Raw genomic sequence first — 23,395 nt, 5'->3', positions numbered from 1 at the left:
ATGTTAGCTTATATTAGCATACTTTAGATCGATATTACCTGGTATTAATGACTCAGTTCACTGACTTCATGACTCCTTTCTACTGCGTCACAGTGCTCGCCTTGGCTCACTTTCACGCTCGATCCCATTAATCACATAATGAATCACATAGTGGAATTCCATGAAAAACTGAAATTAAACATATTCAGAATCACAAATAGTTCTGTCTGTAAAAAGTAAGATGTGTAGTTAAGGACTTTAAATGCTGACTTTGTTTTAGTAAGACTTTAACATTTAAAACAGAGGGTCAACATGAGAACAGACCCAGATTAAGGTGATGAATTCTGCCATCACAACCTGTCCGATGTTGACTAGTAGGACTGGATTGATATGCTTATTATTACTGTGATTTTTCAGTACTACAACTGTACAAGTACCATGACTCAATATTAAGATTATTTGCAATTTATTTTTGTTTACTTTTTTAACACCAGGCCACTAGGAAAAGGTAAATGATGCACTTTTAGAGACTCTATATCATGAGACATTTTAAAAAATGATGCACATCTCATGTCAGTTAGTCTTTGTGGGGGTTTGTGTAAAAGTGTAGAAAACTTTCTTGCTTACTAAAATGTGTTATATTGACTATAGAATGAATGAAAAACATACTTTTCTTTATAAAGTAAACTTAAACTGCTACAATAAGCTGTCCCTGCTCATCAAGCCTGCTGTGTTTCCCATACATTGATTTATTTGTGGCGGCTGCCTCAGTATCTCCAGCAGGCTGGATCTAATTTGTGTCACTGCAGCAACAGAAAGTTTGCTGATCCAGTGGGGAGTTTACAGCGGGCCGGCTCGATTTGAGTTGCTTATAGCAGCTGAGGGTTTGTCCACCATTGTCTGCTTTCCTACTTCCTACATATTCTCTTTTCCCACCTAAGTGATAAGCTAACAATATGATGTTGGGGGTTTTTTGCATTGAAAATGTTCTTTTGCCCCTTCAACCAGCAGTTTTAAGCTGAGAGCAACAGGTCAAAGTTGGAGCAGGAAGTTGGTCTGTACACTGGGATTGATGTTAACATGGTGAGTACTGTGTTAGTATTTCTGGTTACGACTGTGAAAATAAGAGCTCAGTTGTAATAAAACCCAATCCCCACAGTCAAATGTGCACCATGGTAATGCATATGCAGTCATCAATTTGTGTGCAGACAGAAGCGTATGTGCTCACTGTTATCAGTCATTACTCACAAGGTAAGCTAAGTGTTAGCATATAGCACTGAAACCAGTTTTTGGTACGTTCTCTTCTCTTCAGACGATCTATCAAAGTGTAACAGGGTAAACAGGGACACGAGAGAGAGAGAGATGATGCATCGAGCTGCTGTGATAACGTCTCTCTCTTTCAGTCTCTAAAAAGAAAGGGATAAAGGGCCTTTTCTCCATCCCACATGCCAGGCAACTCCCAGCGGCCTCTTTGTTGACACAGCCGCCACAATGGGAACTAAAGGCCTCCCAATGCCTCCCATTATGAGCCTAACCCAGGGCCCAGTCGCTGCGCTGCAGGGTTATCCAGTGCAGGCCAGCCAGCATTGGCCAAAGCCCCCTTGAATATCAGCCTGGATATATAAGACTACCCCCCCTGCCCCCTCCTGCATTGTTCAGCATTATTCTGCTCCCACAATGGGACATCACACTTTGGAAGTAATTTTCAAAAAGGGGAAGCCAATCAAAAATAATGGCACTTATTGTTTCTCTTTTGACACACATTGCTGAGCGGCCTGCCCCTCCCTCGTCTGTCGCTTTCTCTGCCTGTGTAGCCCTAAACCCCGGGGTTCATTCACGTCTATTATACGGACAAATTAAATAAAACCCAGTATGGGTCGGAGGGGAGCGGAGAGCCACGCTGGCTGTCGGCGGTGGTGCTAGAAAGAGTCAGGGATGGGAGGAACGCCATGGAGGGAAAGACTGAGAAGTGGACAGGGAGAGCAGAGCTTGAGGAGGGCAGGAAGGGACGCAAACAGGCCCAGGTGGAAGGACGCTGGAAAAGACATGGCTGCTGAGGGTAGGGACAGAGTTCAGTTTGTGTTGCAGCAAGTCATCAGGTAGGGTTTCAGTTTCCGCTGTTGATGGACACATTAGCTCTGTGGGAATTTAACTGAAGATGTGATGCTGCTAGGCTGAGACAGTGAGAACCTGTGAGGAGTAAGGGGAACATCACTTGGAGACTGTACACTTGGCTTCCATATCTTTCTCCTGCTGTACTCCACGGGAGGAATAGAGTGTGTGTAAATGACATCCTGGATGGACTAACCGATGGATATATCTCCTGCTTTCTGCCATGGATAGATGGATGCCTGGTGACAGGAGGGAAGGTATGTTGTTACTTACCAAAGGGGGGAGGGCCTATTGAGGCATGAAGGTGTGCATTTGGTGGTTGAGGTTCATTGGCTCATGAAGGTTGCTCTACTTCTGGGTTTTAGGTTCAATTCAAATTTAAGATTAAGCTGATAAATGTAATCTCACTGAAAATAATACAAAAAAGTGGATGACTTATCTTTTGACCAGAACCAGAACAATAACTTTCACTACATGTGCACAGAAATTAAAAGAAGGCTTTCACGTCATTTGAACATTGGTGGAAAAATAATAATAATAATAATAATAATAATAATAATAATAATAATAATAACATAATTGCATCCACTTGTAGCAGCAGGGTCCCGCACAGAGCTGCTGTACAACTCTGCAGCTACAGAAATGTTCTGGGGTGTCCGGCTGTTTGATGGCTGACTGCAGTTTCTTGATCTGTTAGTTGGAGGTGGAATTAGAAAAACACTGGTCAGGTTTAGTTGATGTTTTGCCTTTCAAAAGCTCTCCACCTGATTGGATTGACATGAGTGCATGAATGGGTTTAACATCACGAGTGGTGTCTTTTTTAAATCTCGTGTTGATCTAAATGTTGGTCAAGACGTCTCATGGCCCTGATGTGACCAAAAAGTTTTTACTCTTTCTAGGTAGCAGGTCAAAAGACGTCTAGACTTGGTTCTTGCTTCAGCCAAGCCCTGCCTACTTGTGACCCCCTCCTGTTGGGTTGCACATCTGTGAGCTATGAGCAGTGAATTAGAGTTGTCGGATTGCTTCATTTTAAGAGGTAAAACTGCCGCATTTGAGAAAAGTCGGAAAAAAGTAAAGACAGTTTTGCATAGCAGAAATGTTTCCTATCATGTTTGTCGTCTTGTGACCTCTCCGATTAATCATTAGAACCCTAAGGGAACCAGACCCACAGGTTGGAAAACACATGTCCAGAAGTCTTGATAAACATTTATTGGAAAAAATTAACTTTTGAACGTCAAGGTTTGGTCCCTCTAGGATTGTGCGACTGTTTTTAGGATTGTTGTGGCCTAAAGTCTTGCTCAAGCATGAATCGTGCAGTGAAGAGCAGGAAAAGCCAAATATTACAGCTGTAGAAATATAAAAAAGGAAAGGTATGAAGACGAGAACGGTGCAGCTGTGTGATAGAGAGGAAGCATGATAAGAAGAGGAGAGGAAGGTGACGTGAGGGACAGGACTGGAACGAAAGGAAGAAGAAAAGGTTGTTTAGGGATGGGAGGAAAGGGCAGGAGGAGGAGAGCTGCTCTTTGGGGTCTTTGAAAGCAGCAGGTCCCGGCTGCTAGCTTGACCCCATTTAGGAGGAGCGAGGGACACGGAGGAGAAGTGTGAGGCAGGAAGAGAGAGGGCGAGACACTCCTCAGCCCTGCACTTAAAGGCCCTCCCCAGGAAGTCCTCATTCTTCCCCCGAGCCCGACACCCCCCACCAACAGCAGAGAAGATGGAGGAAAAAGCCCTCATTTAAGATGAGTGGAGCAGAGAGAGGACCCCCATCCTCCTCTGAGGGGGGCCCTCATATCAAAACTTTCCCTCAGCAGGATGGAGAGAAATGTCAGAGAGAAGGAAAGGTTTAGTATCTTTTATCATTTGATCTGGATATTGATTTGTGTGTGCAAAGCTTGTCATCAACCCCTTTGACCTTTTCAACATTTTGTGATGTTGAATTCAAAATCGAGCGAACTATTGTTTGTCACTGATCGACATGATATACATTCAAATAACTCAAGTCGTACAGCAGAAAATAAGGGTTTCAGATCAGTGTAAGTCAATGTAGCCAAGTATATTTACTCAGGTACTTGAGAACATTTATTTTGTGGCCTTTATTCCTCTACTGAACCACATTTTAGAGGAGCATTTGTACATTTGCTTTAATACGTCTGTACTTTTACTTAACTAGGATTTTTCATGTGGCGGTATCACTGCTGTGACTTAAAAGATCTGAGTATTTCTTCTGTCGCTGCATTTTGGTGCCTAAATTTTGATTCTGTCAGCATTTCTCTTGTACCTGTGTGCTTGTATGTGCTCATTACACAGTGTTACCTTCGTGTTTTCCTAGTTCTGGCCACTGTACTATTAGTCATGACATTTAACTTGCCAGTTTCATTGTAGAGACTCAGACACTACAGTCAGCTTTAGGTTGAGTTCAGATAACTGGTTCCAGTTTAGGTATATTATCATATAGGTATGAAATAGTTCAGTAGTATTGTTTCTCCATGTCTGTGCTATAACGTTGTGTTGTGTTTTTGTAGCTGCAGTAATTGTAGTTGTTTATATAGTGGCATTTTTCTCACAACTTTACTTTATGGGCACTTAAAATAGGTTAAAAATGTTCAAGTCTGTCTCAAAACAACTGTCTGATGATACGAACATTGTTCTATGACAGTTCTTGTTGCTGTAATCACTCCTGTTTATCCTGGACATTAAATGACTCCTAATAGAAAAGCCATTTTCACTGTTGACATGGAGACAGTGAAAATGTGTTTGTGGCTTTAGACGTCAGTGTGTGTCGTTATGAGGCATTACAAAAGTGGTGATGTTTCATGCAGTGGCTGACGTAACAAAAATAGTGCTGGTTCTAACCTTACTAACAGGACTTTTTACATGTTTACACATCAGTGATCAGTTACTCTTCGACAATACTGAGGAACAGTATGGTAGCTTATTTTCAGGCTTCTGATTGGCCAACATCTGCCTCTGCTTCAGGATTGCAGTTATGTTGTCTCCTGTTGGTTTGGTATGCTCTTGACAACACTGTAGTTGTGTTTTTGTGGTTTCACTTTGACAGAGATTTTTCTATAACAGTGTGTGTGGACAGGATTTTTTGAGAATGAAAACCCAGTTTTCAAAATACTGGTCCATGTGTGGACCAGGCCACAGACAAATCAAGCTGGTATCTCCTAAGTAGGGCTGTAGTGGTACACTGTGATTTACAAGTTGATGACTGTGAACCTGTCTTTTAAAATGTCAGGACAACAGGTGGATGTTGTTCTTCAAAAAAAGTCTTTCTGACTGTGTTGTCATGTTCAGCTCACAGAACTTTCTGCCCTACACAATCATTTTCAGATGTGTCAGTTAAAATCAGACATGATGGTGCTGCTGGTGGTGCTGGGGGTGGAGTGGGATTAGCTGGTCTTGGCCACTCACACCAATGACACACACACAACTACAATTCTGCCAGTGTTGCACAACAGCAGAGAAAACAGCTGACTGTCAACTCGAGAGGTTCAACGTGCTGGGCTGACACCTCTGTGTGTGTGTGTGTGTGTGTGTGTGTGTGTATGTGTGAGTGTGAGAGAGAGAGAGAGAGAGAGAGAGAGAGAGAGAGAGAGAGTGAGAGTGAGAGACTTGTAAATGCTCCCAGCCAAGCAGACACGACTAACATTGTTATTAAATCATTTTCAAAGTAAAATAGAGCTTAGACATGGACAAAGAGGTCTCACTGTGCTGAGGTCCGTGTGTGTTATGTGTATATGTTTGCATTATTATAATGTGGTCATTGTTATTGTGTGTGTGTGTGTGTGTGTGTGTTTGCATTGGCTGGGACTGGCTGCTCCCTCAGAGGGACTATCATTGCTGGTAATCCTCTTCATGGTCCACTAATCTGTTTTCGCCGGGGTCACTCCATCGCAGTCCTTCCCTCTCTCCGTCCTCTCTCCTTTCCTTTTTCTTTTCACAGCTCCTCAGTGGGGTTCTCCCGTGTCTCTTTACCTCATCCTGCAAAGGTCAATCCTTCATTCTTTCCTCCGTCTCACCATGTTTCCCTCCATCCTTCCTCCCCCTCCTCTCTGGCTGCCCTTCTCCCTTTAATAACACTAGTCTTGTTACACAGAGTATCAAAGCTTTCATGTTTACCTCCTGTCCATCAGAAAATCAAACTCATAATGAGAGATTAGGCATCTTCTCTCCTCCACATCTACCCTTTCCTCCACATCACTGGTTAAGTTATGGACACTGATACCAACCTCTTTTAGGCTAGCTGGCTTCACCCAGTCTTGATGCTAAGCTAGGCTAACCACGTCCAGGCTGCAGCTTTGTACTCTTGGAGGGAAAAAAGGGAATTCCCCAATCTGTTACAGCCATATTTTAGAATTGACCAATTGTGTGGCAGAATTGACACAATCTATGAAATTGATGTATCAGCTCCTTCCTCCCCCCTCCGTCTTCTCTCATTCTCTTGTATCCTCATATCCAATCATCCCCTCATCCTTTTTAACCCTTCAGCCTACCTCTGCTCTCACCACCAACAAAACCACAATCAGATTTCTTCATTTCCTCCCACCTCCGACACACACACACACACACACACACACACACACACACACACACGTAAACAGGGGAACTCAAACACGTGGTCTAATCATATTTCCTCCTATCTAGAAGCAATCAGTGATAGTGTTGGCTGCTTGCGAGCACTTTGACAATACTGGCAGAGAGGGAGACTGCACATTCTCTAATTAAATTAAATGTATGTGCTGGTGTGTCAGTGTGTGTCACACACACACACTGACACACCAGCACATACATTTAATTTGTGTGTTTGGGGGGCTTTGATGAGGGAGAGGGAGGTCCAAATAAAATGCAGCCGCTGCATCATCACTGCTTGACCCGCCTGTAGCAGATGGAAGGATGATGGGAAACAAAGGTTTGATGTGAAGAGCTCAGCTGAGAGTATCAAAGGTCAGAGCAGGATGCTGATCAGTGCTGCTGTGCGCTAATATATCATCAGTCATTGTTTTCAATCATCTGTTTTAGCACAGCGTTTCTTAGACATAGCATTATATTTTAGTCATTACCAGTCCACGTCAATACTTTACTCTTTAGTAGCTTACATTGAATACATTTCTCAGCTACTGCGTCAAACTGCGCTCTGCTGACAAGCATCTGTCAGGTTAGGAATGACAACTTGTAGAAAGCTGATTGTATAGCGACTTGTGGCACCTTGTGAGTGTCGCAGGTATTACTTTGTGTCATCAGTGCCAGTGCTGTTAGCTACAGTTAGCGATTTTGATGGACATCTCGGCAGTTTAATGTGGAAGTGAGACGTAAAGGATCTTTTGTTTGATATGTGCCCTTCTCCTGTGCAGCCCTCAATCACATGCTGGTTCCTTAAAGTTGCACTCGGTCATCATAACTTTGAGAAGTGAGTGTCTACAGGCTATGTCTGTTATTGGAGCAGGAGACACCTTAAATGTCTTCAAAGTGTTGGTAAATATGTTTCTGTTTTCTGTCCAGACTGATGAATGCCCTCAGGGACTTGAAGAGCCTGGAAGAGACAATGGATCGCATGGAACTAAAAATTTGGTAATTAATCAATTTATTTGATTTCTAACTTAGCACACAGCCTCCCTTCTGTTTCTATATCAGTGGTTCTAGTATTTGGAATAGTAGTTGTTGTTGTAGTATTTGTGGTAGTAACAGTAATGGTAGAATGATATGAAAAAGTAATTTAAAAAGGTCATAGTGTCATATGTCATGGTATTGTACCAAGGTTCCTGCAGCTCGAGGCGAGTTAGATTCAAGACTTTTTCAGGCTTTTTTTTTTTTGACACTCAGAATGAAACTTAAGACCAGTTTTACAAAAACCAAACTTGAGAAGAAGGGAAAAAACATGAACTATCACCAGATACCTAGGGTTAGGGCCAATTTTGCCCAAACTGATTGTAGGCATACATTCAAATAGTGTTTGGAGATCTGTTGCTGCTGACCCTGGTGTTGATATAAGAGATACTTTAAGATTTTACAATTTAATATTACAAAAAACAATTCATAAAATCCTACTTCCCATGTCTTTACATGTTTAGGGCTTCTGAATGACTGATTTGTGATAATATAATATCAGTTACCTTATTTTCTGACTAATGAATTAAAAGACTTTTTATGGATGTACAGAAACCCTGAGTTTGCCTTCTAAAATGTCACCAAAAACAGCATTGTATGTCATAAATAATGTGAAAAGATTAATCCATAGAAAGGTCAGAAAAATACCATGTCATTCAGTACGTTTACATGCACAGTTTAATTCCACTTTTAATCGGAATGGAAGGCCATTCCGATTAAAAGTGGTCATGTAAACGGTCATTCCGATTGAAAAACGGTCATTCCGACTGAAAATTAAATCCAATTAAAGGGGGTGGTTTATTCCGTTCGTCATTCCGAATGAAAGAATTTTGTGTGCATGTATACACTCATTCCTCTTTAAGTTCATTCCGGTCTTTCTGCGCATGCTCGTTTCCTTGCCCTTCTGGCGCGATGACGTATATAGCGCGCATAGCAACAGGCTGCATAGCAACGGGCTGAGATAGAGCAGTCGGACTTGTTGCACTCACCGGTTTCCATTTGCCACAGTACAGTCTTCTACCTCCCTTCTTCGACCTTCTACCTCCCTTCTCCTCCTCAACAGATGAAGCATTAGCAGAACAAGGTTGTTGTCGTACTGCTGCTTCAACAATATAAGCAAAACAAGCCCAAAAAAGGCACTAAGAACGGCGTTGTCAAGCATCTTGTTATCCGGAGCGAGGACTACAGTGTTTTCTTCCGGTAAACGTAAACACGTAACATCCGCCCCGCCCCCTATCCAATCAGAAACCTTCCCTGCCCCAAACCTTGCACAGACCTGAATAAAGGTGATTGAACTGATCTCCCATGTAAACCCTCATTCGGAATGAATATTTCCCATGTAAACTACCTGGAAAGACTTTAATTCCGAATGATTTCATTCAGATTTATTTCATTCCGAATGAGAAGCCATCATAAGGTACTGTGAAACAATGTCATAAAAAATTGTCAGTATAGTATACTCTGGATCAAACTTGAATGAGTTAGTTTCATGTATTTATGCAGTTGTCACTGAACAACACATCAATAAATACTTATATTTTATCAAAATCCTGGTTTTCTGTGCCATAACCCCTGCATTTCATTTCCCTGAAACACCGGGAGGAGACACACGTCTCAACTCCCTTTTCCACCTCCGCAGTGGAGCTCTGGACACAGTGCCCTCACAATGGTGAGAACCAAACCCAGCTCTGGCGCCTTCCAAACCGGGAACTGACAGACCACGCCACCATGCCACGCACACTTGGAACTGTTCTCTTCGTGTATTTGTCTTCTTCATTTTGGGAATGATTGATGATGATGTCTCAAAATTCACTGCACCAAATGAGTATTGAACTCTCAGCCTCCAGTCTTCAGACCAGTCTCCTTCCTCTCTGAGCTATCTTATGAGATGCTTCACTGTGGTTTAATAGCATATGTCTTCTTCACTTTGGGTTGTTTGACTACAAAATTGAACATACCAACTAAGTATTGAACTCATGCTCTCTGGTCCACAGACCAGTGTTCTACCACACTTAGGGTGTTGGACCTCAAATTCACTACATTACATCGCAATTAAACGCACCCTCTCCAGTCTTCCAACAAATCTTCTATCACACTGAACTACCTGAGACATTTAGCCTCTGTTACTACTTGCTTCTCACATTGTGCAGATACTAGTTTTTCCAGAGGTTTTGTGTGTTTGAGTTGAGTGGAAGTGGTATGACCAAGTAGTTCAGGCTGTTAGTAGACTTCTCAGAAGGCAAAGGTTTTAAGGTCCAACACCCAAAGTGAAGAAGACAAATACACAACAGAAAAGTATCATAGTGTGTTGGATCAGATAGCACAGTGTGGTAGAAGACTTGGGCTGTAATCCAGAGGCTGAGAGTTCAATACTTAGCTGGTGTGGTGAATTTTGTCTAAGACGCAAAATGAAGAAGACAAATACGCGATTAGTCATTAACCATTTGTGTCATGAGATAGCTCAGAGAGGAAGGAGACTGGTCTGACGACTGGAGGCTGAGAGTTCAATACTTAGCTGGTGCAGTGAATTTTGTCTAAGACACAAAATGAAGAAGACAAATACGCGATTAGTCATTAACCATTTGGGTCATGAGATAGCTCAGAGAGGAAGGAGACTGGTCTGAAGACTGAAGGTTGAGAGTTCAATACTCATTTGGTGCAGTGAATTTTGAGCATGATCATTCCCAAAATGAAGAAGACAAATACACAAAGAGAACAGTTCCAAGTGTGCGTGGCATGGTGGCGTGGTCTGTCAGTTCCCGGTTTGGAAGGCGCCAGAGCCGGGTTCGGTTCTCACCGTTGTGAGGGCACTGTGTCCAGAGCTTCACTGTGGAAAGGGAGTTGAGACGTGCGTCTCCTCCCGGTGTTTCGGGGAAGTGAAATGCAGGGGTTATGGCACAGAAAACCAGAATTTTACTTTATTTGAACTTATCATTGAGACCAAACAAAGCACTGTGACACTGCAGAACTGACACTCAGTAGAAGATGGCGACAATGATGTGAAGAAACTTGCTAGCTTCAGGTTGGTTCAGAAGCTGGGCACTTATCTGGGGAGAAAAGAAGAGAAGGATGACATCAGAATTGGCATTAAAGTCACATACATATCAGTGTACATACTAAAACTATAAAATCAATTAATATTACAGAAAAAAACTACAAAACAACAAGTTTTTGTAAGTGCTAACTTAGGGAGCCACAAAGGAAAGCTGTACCCTGTGGCATACTATCCACCTTATTCCTAGGGAGTGCTACTTGAGAAAAGATTATTGGTAAAACCTCTGGTGAGATAGCAGAAGTAGCAGTAAGCTAGTTAGTCCCATTGACTGTCTATTGTACTGGCTAATCATGGTGACTAACCACCAACAGCAGTTCTTCTTTTATGTAATTTGCCTTCAATTTAGCAAACACTGCTTTGTTTGTCAACAATCATTTAACTCAATTAACATTAACTAATTAGCATTGTCTAAATGTTCTTGTGGAGCTCTGGTACCTGTTGTACCTCTACATCTGTAATGTCACTAACAGCCAGACAAAGCTAAATTTGTGGATTCAACAACAGTGTTGAACACGCACCCCGAACAAAAACGGATTGTTCCTGTAACCATCGCCTAGGAATAGGTTGCCACCTGTTCTGTATAATATCGGATTGTCCCGTATTGAAAAAGTAATTAAAGTGTGCCTTACTGAATCAATATGGGACACAACTGGTCCAGTATTTTTGTGCCTACATTAGAAAATTGGCGGTCATAAAATACACTGAGCAGCATACCTTGAATTGTGTTATGTCACCTAGGCTGAGAATGTGTTACTGATTTGCTGTACGTCTTTCATATCATACAAAAATAAATGCCTGAAGTTATACATTTTACACTTTATTTACTATGACAGATTTTCTGCTAAATTCAGTATTATGTTTAATTCAGCAGAGCTCAGATTTAATAAATTAAGCAGTGATTAAACTGTGTAAACTGCGTCATTAGCTGGGAAACATCACATTTATTCATGGAGCTAAAATTAATACTGAATTATGTTAAATGCTTGCCGAACGTTAGTGTCCGTTCATGAGTCACGTGAAATCATAAATCATCTTTTAGAAGGAGTAGATGCTAACAGTCAGCTAGCGCAGCTCTGTTAAGGGGAATGTTTTAAGGGGAATTGAGCCCATTTTCAAATTCATATATTTTATTCTCATTGTCTTAAGCCCAGTTCAGACCAATAATTCACTGGTGGTGTGTTCCACATGTTTTATTTCCCAATCATCCTAGGAAAGAGGATTAGTGTGCAGTTACCAATGGAGAACACTGGTTGCGGTTCAGCGCTGTAAGTCGCGGGATAATTCACGCAACATATCATGGGGGCTAGGAGAAAGGTGGATATTATAACAATTTTCAATTACTTTTTATCACTTTTTTAAATTAGAGTTTTATGGCATACTATACATGAGACTACTACAACCACTTATACATCAAGTACATGACAACTACAACATCAACTACTATGACTACAACTACTGGTACGAGTTAATTTCATAGGTACCAAATTTTGGTTTGGTGCGCTCCACTTGCCGTCTTCTCTGGGCCCTTCAAGTCCCTTTGTTCATTCAGCAGACTGGACATGAAGCAGAGACATTTTCACCCACATTTACAAAACATATAAAGTCTCTCCAGATCCAAACCCTAACCCTAACCCATTTTTAAACAGACCTTTTGCATCAGTTTTCATGCAAGATACATCAAAACACAGGTGTATATATACTGGGACATACTTGATAATCTGATGATATAATCAAAATGTTCCTGGTGTGATGGTGACAAGGTGTTAAAAGTGATTTCATCACACATAAAGCCCTTTAAGTCACAAAATAGCTCACAATGATAAAATGGAGACTTTCACTGTCTTTCAGTCCATTCATTTGGTCACAAGTGTAACAGAATAGAAAATATATAAAGAAAAAAGAAATAAAACATTCCTGTAAAAGTTCTCAAATGGCAAAATGCCGCAAAAATATCTTCAACACAAAACACATAAAAAAAACTTGAAATAATAAAGTATACAAAGAATATTTTGCTTACTGATGTTTCCTTACTCTGTGAGTTTGTCTGGCATCCTCTGCTTGTCTTTGACCTTGTCTCAGAGGCAGCTGAGCTGCTTCTGAATAACTCCCTGTGGTTCTCTCGCTGCTTCTCCAGCATTGTCTGCAAATGACTAAACATTACCGACACACAATCATTCAAATATCGAAATCATTTCATCGTATGGTATGCCATAAAAATGGCATAAAAAATTTAACAGTATGCAATAAAAAATGTAAAAATAAATCATAAAGTATGTCATAGTAAATTAAAAAAAATGTCATAGTACAGTATGTCATAAAAAGTCCTCGTATAGTAAATCATAAAAATATCATAAAAATGTTTGACATTCAATAGAGAGGCAAAGTTCAGCACCTTCCACCCATGGAAACTTGTTTCGGAAAAGCAACTCTCCTGCAGTTGATAGCAATAGACATGCCATGAATTACTTGTTTGTCAATTTAAAAGATAATTTTGCAAGTTGAGAAAGTCGCAGTTGGTTGTAAAACTGTTGAAGTAAGACTGCGAAAATATGCAACAAGAAAGAGAACACAGGCCGCGTAAGTGATGTCAAAACTTCTCCCTCTTGCTGAAGCTACAATACCTGTGTTACGTACCAGGATGTGCTCACAGAGGGTGACGTAACAGGTCTTGCTTGTTCTTTTGCTTCCTAACTTGTGCCATGTCATTATTCAGCAGCTCATTTTTCCAAAACCCCAATAGTCTGAAAAAAACAACAACAACAGGATATTAGGACGGACGGTAGGACTGATTACCCGGAAACATAATCACAACCCAAATATAGTGTTTATAGTGTAAATCTGCCTGGACAGAACACCCATTTGTTTGCATAATCGCCGAAAACAAAGGCCCACTGCTCTAGTGGCCCATTGCTCAAAAAAATACAAGCTCTTCCTGTGGTTAGAACCGCCAAATTCTAATCAGACCATTGTCGAGTCCAGATGAATGTTTGTGCCAAATTTGAAAAAAATTCCTTTAGGGTGTTCTTGAGATATCGCATTTATGAGAATGAGATGGATGCAAGGTCACAATGATCCTGACTTTTGACCACCAAAATCTAATCAGCTCATCGGTGAGTCAAACTGGGCATTTGTGCCAAATTTGAAGAAATTTCCTCTGAGTGTTATTGTGATATTGCATCACGAGAATGGGACAGATAGATCGACGACCCAAAAAACAAACAGCATGTTACTCCAGTGATAATCATTTTAAGTTTGAAGTCAAGTACAGTAAAATACTGAATCTCCAGCTCATGGAAAGGGTTACTATGACATACAGTGATTACATTAATCTATGTGTCACAAAAAAAAAAATAAAATAATGGTGAGATTAACCAAGAAAAAAAGATCCTTAGGTGAAGCCCTAATTGGCACCTGGGAAGGTCTGGTAATCTGTTTGGAGGAGTGTGTATTTTACGAGCAATTGGTGTTTCTTTTTGTGATAACTGGCAGTCGGACAAATGGTCTTTCGGTTCAATGGATTACTGGTGTTTAGGAATAATGAGCAGCCGGAACATTGCATTGCGCCGAAGGAACAGACGAACTGTATGGAGCAGACACGAAGACAGTTAAAAATGCAATCAAAAAATTATTTGTCACTTCCTTTTGACTACCGTTCATATTTTTTACTGAATAAGGTCCCATGAAGTACACCTGAAGGGGAGGGACTTGGTCTCTCTATACACTACCTGGCTACTGCATCAAATTCACCCTTTGTTGGCCTTCTGTTTGGTCTACTGACCCACCAACCAGAGTGCTCCTCCCCATAGCAACAGTTGTTAACGTACTAGGATTCGCCAAACATTGCCCCAGGCTGTGTTCTCCCAGGCTCGTTGTTAATGGCATCACAGTGAACCACAGAGCTTTCTGGCTGGCAAACGTGGATAAATCAGTGATTTATATTATTTTAACATGGTTAAAAGCTGTGCTTGGGGTGTCTGCAACAGTGACTCGAGATATCCAGAACGTATTCCCGGAGTGGTTTTTATTCCATTTCCAAAACCTAAGGGAAATCATGTCTCCTTTGCATTCGACTCTGTGGACGACCACAATGGCAGTTCAACACATAGACTATCAATAAGCATACTTACATATGCTCGAAAATAAGAGAAGCAATGTGGTTTTCATATTTTATAATAAGTGATGTGATCCAACAATGTTACCCTAGCTACAGACTGTTGTTAGCTTGCTATGCTAACCTGTTGGGCAGGCCTCAGACAGGCCCAGCTCGTATTAAACGTTAACTTGCTGGCAACATTAACGTTTGTAGAGGACAACATTGCTATTCATACGTCAGCTAAAAATTACTGTGGTGTTAAACTTGTAAACACTCTCAATATAACGTTAACGTCGGGCAAGAGAGCTAGCAACCGCGGAAGGACAGCTCACGTTAGTGGCCATGGCTACCATCAGACATCGGGACAAAACAACGATTTTTACCAGTTTTCGGATATGTCATGTAATGCCCATTCACTCAACTGTAGCCACATTTGTTCTCTATCACTGACACCACGTTTTGGACAGAATGATCGATTCAATTCGAATTACGAGAAAGTTAAATCTCCTGGTATTTTCCATTGTTTTCTATGGGAATAAACCCCAGCGAGACCAGTTTTGTTGAACCCAGCAACAGTAACCAAAGAGGGCGGGACCATGGGCGGGTCTTGACAAAAGGTGAATTGCAGTTCCTTTAATGAGCATTTGACAGGTTAGGAATGACAACTTGGAGAAAGCTGGTTGCATGGCAACTAGTGGCGCCTCAGTAGTGTAGCGTGATATATATTCTGTCATCAATGCTTGTGCTGTTAGCTTAAGTTTGTGACTTCAGTGGACAACTTTGCAGTTTAATGTGGGAGTGAGTTGTAAAAGATATTTCGTATGACGTGTGCACTTTTCCTGACACTCAGTCATCAATACTTCGATAGCATTTGCTGTGTAGTGAGTGATATGTAGCACTCATGATTTGGTCCATGTCTGCACTGTTTTTTAAGACATAAAAACAATCTTTCTCCCACTAGTTTCAGACCATTATAGCTGGAGCCTACTAGCGATGAGTGATGTGGCTGCTAATTGCAAAAGTACTCGGTGAGAGATGCTGTTGAAAATGACTAAGAGCTTATTTACATTGGGAGCTCAATGCTAAACTTCCCTTTTTCAGCACACACAGAACTGATGTGAACATGGATGTGCTCTCCACAACAAGAAAGAGCAGCTCAGAATATATATATTGTTGGGTTGGTTTTGTCTGTTACAACAGCTCTAAGTATGTTACATCTGTGTGAGAAATGACAGAATAAATAGTCTTGAAGCTCTGGTGTAAACGCAGACTTCTCTGCCTAAAGCCTGGGCTGTCTGGCAGACAGGCAAAACCCATTAGCAAGGCTCTGTTAGCGATCGTCTTGTAAACCGAGACCCCGGGCATTCATTAGGCATCAATCAAAGGACGAGGTGCGATGATTAAATGATGAGTGCAAATGCTTAACAGTGTTCGGTACACCAGGCCACTTTACTCTGACACTTTAAAGTGGGGGAAAATGGATGGAAGAAAGATGATGTTAGTCTCCGTGTAGATGGCTGCAACTGGTTAATTTATTCATGGAAGTTATTAAAGAAAGTGAATTTCAAAACCTTGAAGTCAAAGCTTGATGATGCCTCCAAATGCTGTTGGAGCAAAGGGAATTCATTCGCATTGGCTCCCATTAATCATCATTAAATTGCACTCAATTTAGGAATTCACAGACTTTGTTCCTGTTTCAAAGCTCAGAGTATCAGCAGGCGCCAGATGAATGGAACACGACCACCAAGTTTGAGATCTGTGATGCACTAAAAACTTGAACATGCTTAGGCATCCATCCATTTTCATAGCAGCTCATATGGGTCAGGGTCGCAACGATGAAGAGGCACCTGACTTAGAAATAGGCCAGAATTTTTTACTGAAAGGTAGTTTTAAGGCCTTTATTATTTCAGTGAATATTGAGCTTACATGGTGCAATTTAAATGTGTGCTTGAAGTTTAACTGAGAAAAAATATTAGCATTTTTAAGATATTAGAATAGATGTCTTTGTTTTGACTATTTATGCTTACCAAGAAGAAGAAATTTAACTGTTCTGCAGTGATAGTGCCCCCTATATTGGTGTTGACCAGAGCGTGTGCATTATGGTACCAGCGTTAGCAATTACATCGTCCAATCTGTGTTTTGAGCACTGCCTACGTTAATCCATCTGGAGATAAAGCCATACTGTCGTAAAAGTTTTCATAATACAGCATGCCATGAAGATTTCATAAAAAAGACATGCCAAAAATGTCACAAAAATTCACAATACAGTGTGTCATTAAAAAAAATGTTGGTTGCAGAACTCACAGCCATCCAGCTTCTTCTCATCAGGTGTTTTCTGTGTGCGCATATTGTCCAGGTTCTTCTGTGTTGGGCTTTTTGTCAGTGCAGTGTATTCCTCCACCTGCAATGAACACAGGTGAGAGCCATATTGGAGGTCTGCTACAACATCAGAGTAGTAGTACAAAAGTCATTGTATGGTATGTCGAGAAAAGCCATAGTAAAGTATGCCATAAAAAAGTCATAGTGTAGTATTTCACAAAAAAAATGGTGTGGTATGTCAGAAAAAATGTAATAAAAAAGTCATAGTATAAAGTGTCATTTACAAAGTCACACTATGTCAAAAAGTCAAAGTCAATGTATAAAAGTCAGATCACAACGTAACAGCTCTCCCTTCACAGCAGAAATACCTTGAGTGACAAAATACACAGCAATAGAAATTACACTGAGCTGATCTCTGACAAATGTGTTTCATTCCTTTATGAATGGAGAGAACATAGAGCTTTCAGAAGATACAGTATTTTGCCAAGAGACTACTGATCCAATTTTCTATTAAACGTAATCTCAGCTCTACCAATATTATTAGATATGCTGAAAAGTTGTCTTTACATGAAAAAAACCTTTCAGTTTCAACAAAATACTGTTGCAGTACTATTAATGACTATTTTCATCATCAGCTGTGTGAGTGCTGTGGGTCATATTTAAAGTTCAGAAGGCCTGACTGTATTTCTGAGCACTTAATGTGACATATGTCATAGCTTGTTGTTGTATGTATGTACTGTATGCATGCATGTGTGTGTTAGTGTGCTTCCTGCTCTGTCTGTAAGGCTGAGCTCCAGTAGAGCTGACAGCTTGCTGTGACAGAGAGCCTTAAACAAACCCACTAGGTCGGCTGCTGCACAGGAGAAATGCCTTTGATTCTATTAGGCCTGTGTGTGTGTGTGTGTGTGTGTGTGTGTGTGGCCTGTTGGCTTAGAGATTTCAGGCCTAATAGCAGTGTGAAGATGTGAAGAACATCCTTATTGCTGTGTTTATCTCCAAGCACTCTTTGATCCTGTGCTATGTCCATGAGTGTGTGTTGAGAAAAACAAAGTAGTGATAGCTAATGCGTGATTATATGTATTGATCAACATGATTGGTTTAGTTCTGATGTCTCTGACTTTTGGTGGCAGTTTGGTTACACTGAGTTTCGAAAAATTCAATTTGTCCTTTTTTTTTCAATATAATTCCTTTGGTTTATGCTAAAAAAGTGTGTTTGAAACAATATATGCTGAAGAGAATCTAAGCTCAAAGGTCCACTTATTTATGATTTGGAGATTTCCACCTCATCTCATGGTTCACTGAGTAAAAGACCATGCGTCTGGATTCTCTTCACCATATATTGCACCCAGAGATCAAGAGTGATCTTCCACCTATAGAATGATGGTTTGACTTGTATGGGTTATTTATATGTGTGAGCTAAAACTGCAAATACATGACTCATGCATGCATTTGAAAGCCAACAGCTTTTAAAAATGTTCACAGCTCAGGACAAAGTGTTAACCAGGGGGAAGTGGAGGGTGGGCGCTACGCCTCAGCGACAACACCATCCCTATATTAGCAGTACCCGTTGTTTAAGCGCAGTGCAAAGCAGCTGCATGAGCTGGCAAGTGGAATACACACATGCACTAACATGCATGCTCAGCCGGACCTGCTCACCACAACAAACCACAGAGCAGCTCAGACTGCAACACACACTGATAGTGTCCATTATGTCATGGTATCTTCACATGGTTTACTGCTATACTAATGCTCTGAATATCTCATACAGAACACCAGCAATTAGACCTGTCTACTGGAAGTTGCTTTTTGAGTGGCAAAGACCTGGTGCTGCCAAACAATTTCATTGATGAGCGTAACTGACCCAAGCTATTAACTTCTTAGAATTTAGATTAACAACAATAACTATTTATATATTTTGTATAAGTTATTAATTTAAATAGATTTATTTTGCAGCTCACACAATTTTGACTTTTTTTTAGGATTTATATCTACTACTGGGGAATTCTTATATTCAACTTCAATAATTTAATTTATGTTGTGGGTTATTTTAACTGATATGATCTGCATTTTGTTGTTATGTTTTTCAAATTTTCTATTTTATCTTTGACTGTATTCACCTGAATGGTAAGACTTTGATAGGGTCATTATCTACATGGCATCATTAACATTATATTACAAAGAACTTAAGTGTAGCTCAGACACAGCGTACACAAGGTTACATTACTTGTCTGCAATTCGCAGTAAAAGCCAAATAACCCCTTAAAACCAAGGTTAAGTCAAAGTAACCCAGAGCAGCAGAAGTGCATGCAGTGTTTCCAGCACTGTCCCATTGGTCCACTGGCTGTCCTGTTCCACACAATACCTGTTACAGTTCTCTCTGGGTATTTCCAGTTAGGCTACGCTGGCCCTACACTGCTGCCTGCTGAATATCTACAACATGTGGGTTACTTGTTCATTTTATTTTAACTACCACACAGGCTGTGCTTAAACTCGTGGAGTTAAGAGGCAAAAAAAATATTGCAAGTTACTTATTTTAAGGATTTTAAGAGGTCTGACGAGTCGAAATTATTATTTAACAGTTTTACTCTCTAGAGGCAAACATTTGTCAAAAGCAGGATAAAATTAACCCAAATAACCCAATCACACTATTTAACTCTGTTGTACCATGAGATATTAGGGGACAGTTATAAATGATGCCATGTATTGACCTGCATTAGCTGGGTTTGTCAGTATTTGATATCTGTGCATATTTAAATACAGAGAAGAGTTATTGTTTTCTGATTGTGTTTCCTGTCCCTGCTGCTATCAATTCTTTTCAGCTTTATCAAAGATACTGTTTTATTGCAGATATGGAAATCTCTGCTTTACAAACTTCTTCAGGGAAACTCTGTGGGAAGACGAAATCACCCCCAGCAGAACAGCGTGTTTGGACACAGTTGGGAACAATCAGTCCTGCAGGCTTTCATTGATCTGGAGCAGAAGCAGAACCTGTCATGGAGCTCCATCTGATGTGTCACCATCCAGCTACAGAGACACTGAATGGATAAACTCAGAAACTCTGCACAAAAATACCATCTTACTATCCAACTTCTGTCTGCTACTTCTCTTTAAATCATGTGTCCCATGTCCCACAGACAGACAGCAGCCTGCCTCCTCTCCTTCATATGTAACTTATGAGCACATCAGCTTGTTGAACAAGCAACCAAACAAACACTAGATGGCCAATAAGCTGCATCACATTGAACAGCATGTAAACACACCTGTACTTCTTCTGTTTTAGATGCTGCTAACCACACACTGTCTGCCCATGTTTGTTTACATTATATCTGACTGCAAAGAAGGATGACTAAATATGATTTTAAATAGACTTTGATCAACCCAGTACAGACTGCAGTTCCTTCTCTCTCCACAACACAGAAGAAACATGCAACTTTTTTAAAAACGCGATACTGAATCAGTACTATTAAAATCAGAGCACCTCTCATGTGTTGCTTGATTTGTCTGAATTACTGTCTCAATCATTTTGTAATTGCACTTTGGATATGTATGTAAACTAGAGCTGCAACAAATAATCAGTTTACTATCATCAGGGGTGTCGTGCAATTTAATTATAGTGGGTCATTTTGAAGGTTACGTAACCAACTTTTCTGTCCTGTTTCCTGTTCAAGCACTGAAAAAATGTGCATGGATTTCAACCACATAATGTGAACTACAAATATTCTATTTCCTCACTTGGAGGAAAAAGTGTTGGATTGTCTTTCCAGCAGAATGACACCCCTGGTTGTCAACTATTAAATTAATCATTAACTATCTGACAATCAATTATTTGGTTTGAGACATTTTTTAAGAAAAAAAAGTCAAAATTCTCTGATTTCAGCTTCTTAAATGTGAATAATTTCTGGTTTGTTTGCTCCTCTATAACAGAAAATTACCATTTTCTTATATTTTATAGACCAAACAACTAATCAATAAAATAATCAACAATGAAAATAATCATTAACCATTATCACTAATGTAAACAAGCTTTGATTATGCCATCGTCACTCTTAAACACTGTAAAATTGGTCAAGACACAAGTGCAATGGTTTGTATGAACCACCTGGTGGTCAAAATTCACAAATAGGGCCACTACACTCAGCTCATCAGGAGGCATTTGAGACCCTCATTTCCTCAACAGTGTAATTCGGCTGCAGTAAATCAGCATGGCAAAAAGCATCGCACATGAACCGAGAAAACAATAAAATACAAAGAGCTATGATGTGACAGAGCCAATGACGGTGGTGTCCTTCTTTCTGTTCACTTATCAAACAAAGCCAACACACAGGCGTCGACTCTCAAAGGTCAACATGTCCGAGACAGTGTTGTAAATGAATGTCCCTGAAAATCTTAATTCTCCATATCAGCTGTTAATTCAGTAATCTATAAAATGTCTCAAGACTGAGAGTAAATTCAATAAGACTCACAATGCCACAAAGTCTCGGCACATGAATCAATAGATGAATAGACAGCACATTAGAACACTGAGCAAAGTGTGCTCACGGACAAGACATTATTATTTAGTCAATGTGAAATATTTCTGCCCATTCGCTGATTTGATTTCCACCTCAAGGACTAACTGCTAAATTTTCATGATATGTTGTACGTTTCAGAGATCCAATGTGCTTGTCTCTGTGTGTCCATGTGTTTCTGTGCCGGATGCAAAAAGGCAGAAAGAAGAGGAGATTGTGAGTAAAACAGATCATACAAGCCACTTAGCAGCACTATAGCCGACTGGTACAAGGGAGCGAGAGGAAAATCCAGCCATGCCAGCATGCCAATATAGTTTACAGCTCGCTGAGAGGCGGGCCGCACCTGACAGATGCCACTTGGGAGCATAATCCCAGAGGGCTGAAAAGATCCTCCACATGACGGGAAGCCAGTGAAGCAGGAGGAGACTGGAATACCAAATGACAAATCGCAACGTTAAATCAAATATATATCTCTTCCTTTCTTTTCATTAGAGCCAAATGCAAGGAAATTAAAACATTTCAACAGAGCAACTGTAAAATAACGAGGTGCAATGATTAGTGGGTCAACAAAAATAATAATCAGCAACTACTGTGATGATGGATGAATTTTCTGAATTATTTCTTGAGCAAAACACGAAATATTTGCTGGTTTTAGATACTCAAGTGTTCAGTTTGTCTGGGTCCCTTTGTCTTGTATGATTGTAAACTGAATATCTGAATGTTGTGGACAAAAAGCTCTTGGGAATTTCGGTCTATGTGTATTAGTAATATTAATATTATTGGCAGTAGGAGTAGCAGACGCGGGAATAGAAATAGATTTAATATATTTTAACAGTTTAATACCACAGGTATTTTTTGACAACAGCAAACTCTCCTTTCCAGACTCAATAAAATTATATCTTTCAGGAGAACTGCTTGGCAGAATTGTCCTTGATCCTTATTATAAGAACAGGAGCATGTAAGTGGTCTCAGGCCTCCTGCAGCAGGCCCGCAGCTGCAGGTTTATGGCGCCCACATCATATTTCATTACATTATTAAAACGTTATCATGAACAACATATATATTTCTAACATTTATTATAGGATTACAGTAGTTTTTCTAGGAGGGGTTAAATCTCTCCCTCTTTCTCTCGTGCTCTCCCTCAGCTTTGGTGAAACAAACAAAAGGGGCGCTTTGAATGGCACGTGCTCCGGGCGTCAGTCACCTGTTTCCTAGCAACGGGCACAACAGAAAAGCACCTGTGGCTCTGAATAGGAGGCGGTGGAGCCCTTTGACAAAAACCAGGGAGAAATTTTTTAAAATATATAGTCCTTACCCCACAGATAATTATATCTATAAATTATATACCCTATTTCTGATTTGGTAATGAGCTTAAAAGGCTACTTGAGTGCTTGTAGTTATGCTCCTAAATTAGCTCCCGTACATTGTGAATATAGAGAACAGCCTATTTTAAATGTAAATATTGTGTACCCAGTTGGGAACATTTGTGCTTGTAGTTGTGATGATGAAGATGATAGGATTATTAAAGCTCTGATGAATCATTCTGCTTTTTTCAACAGCTTCCATATTTACTTTATTTTGATTAAATTCATCTTACTTGTAACATATCTGTTGTTGCGCTGGAGCCAATGTCGTTCTCATTAAACTTATATTTTCTTTGCAGTGAAATATCAGAGCGCACAGACTCTGTGTAGGTCATGCGCAAAATTATGGGAATTA

At 40.3% G+C, this 23,395-nt stretch overlaps 2 long non-coding RNA genes across 2 annotated transcripts in view; one reads left to right on the top strand and one right to left on the bottom strand.

Moving 5' to 3' along the window:
- The window catches only part of LOC117250175 (uncharacterized), a 108,103-nt gene extending 87,109 nt beyond the window's left edge, over positions 1–20,994 (top strand). Inside the window, exons 3-4 of the long non-coding RNA XR_004501067.2 lie at positions 7,597–7,665; positions 20,016–20,994. This is a non-coding gene — a long non-coding RNA (uncharacterized LOC117250175). The remainder of the gene's footprint in view (positions 1–7,596; positions 7,666–20,015) is intronic.
- Positions 10,578–17,247, bottom strand: LOC144461940 (uncharacterized). The gene is made up of 5 exons (XR_013490522.1): positions 17,154–17,247; positions 13,391–13,497; positions 12,788–12,906; positions 12,238–12,309; positions 10,578–10,748 (listed from the first exon to the last, which is right to left on the bottom strand). It is a non-coding gene; the product is annotated as an uncharacterized LOC144461940 (long non-coding RNA).
- Positions 20,995–23,395: the final 2,401 nt, after the last annotated feature.

This window comes from Epinephelus lanceolatus, chromosome 24, assembly GCF_041903045.1.
Source record: "Epinephelus lanceolatus isolate andai-2023 chromosome 24, ASM4190304v1, whole genome shotgun sequence".
NCBI lineage: Eukaryota > Metazoa > Chordata > Actinopteri > Perciformes > Serranidae > Epinephelus > Epinephelus lanceolatus.
Note: the sequence above shows the minus strand (reverse complement) of the source record. Positions and strands in the feature narration are given on the sequence as shown.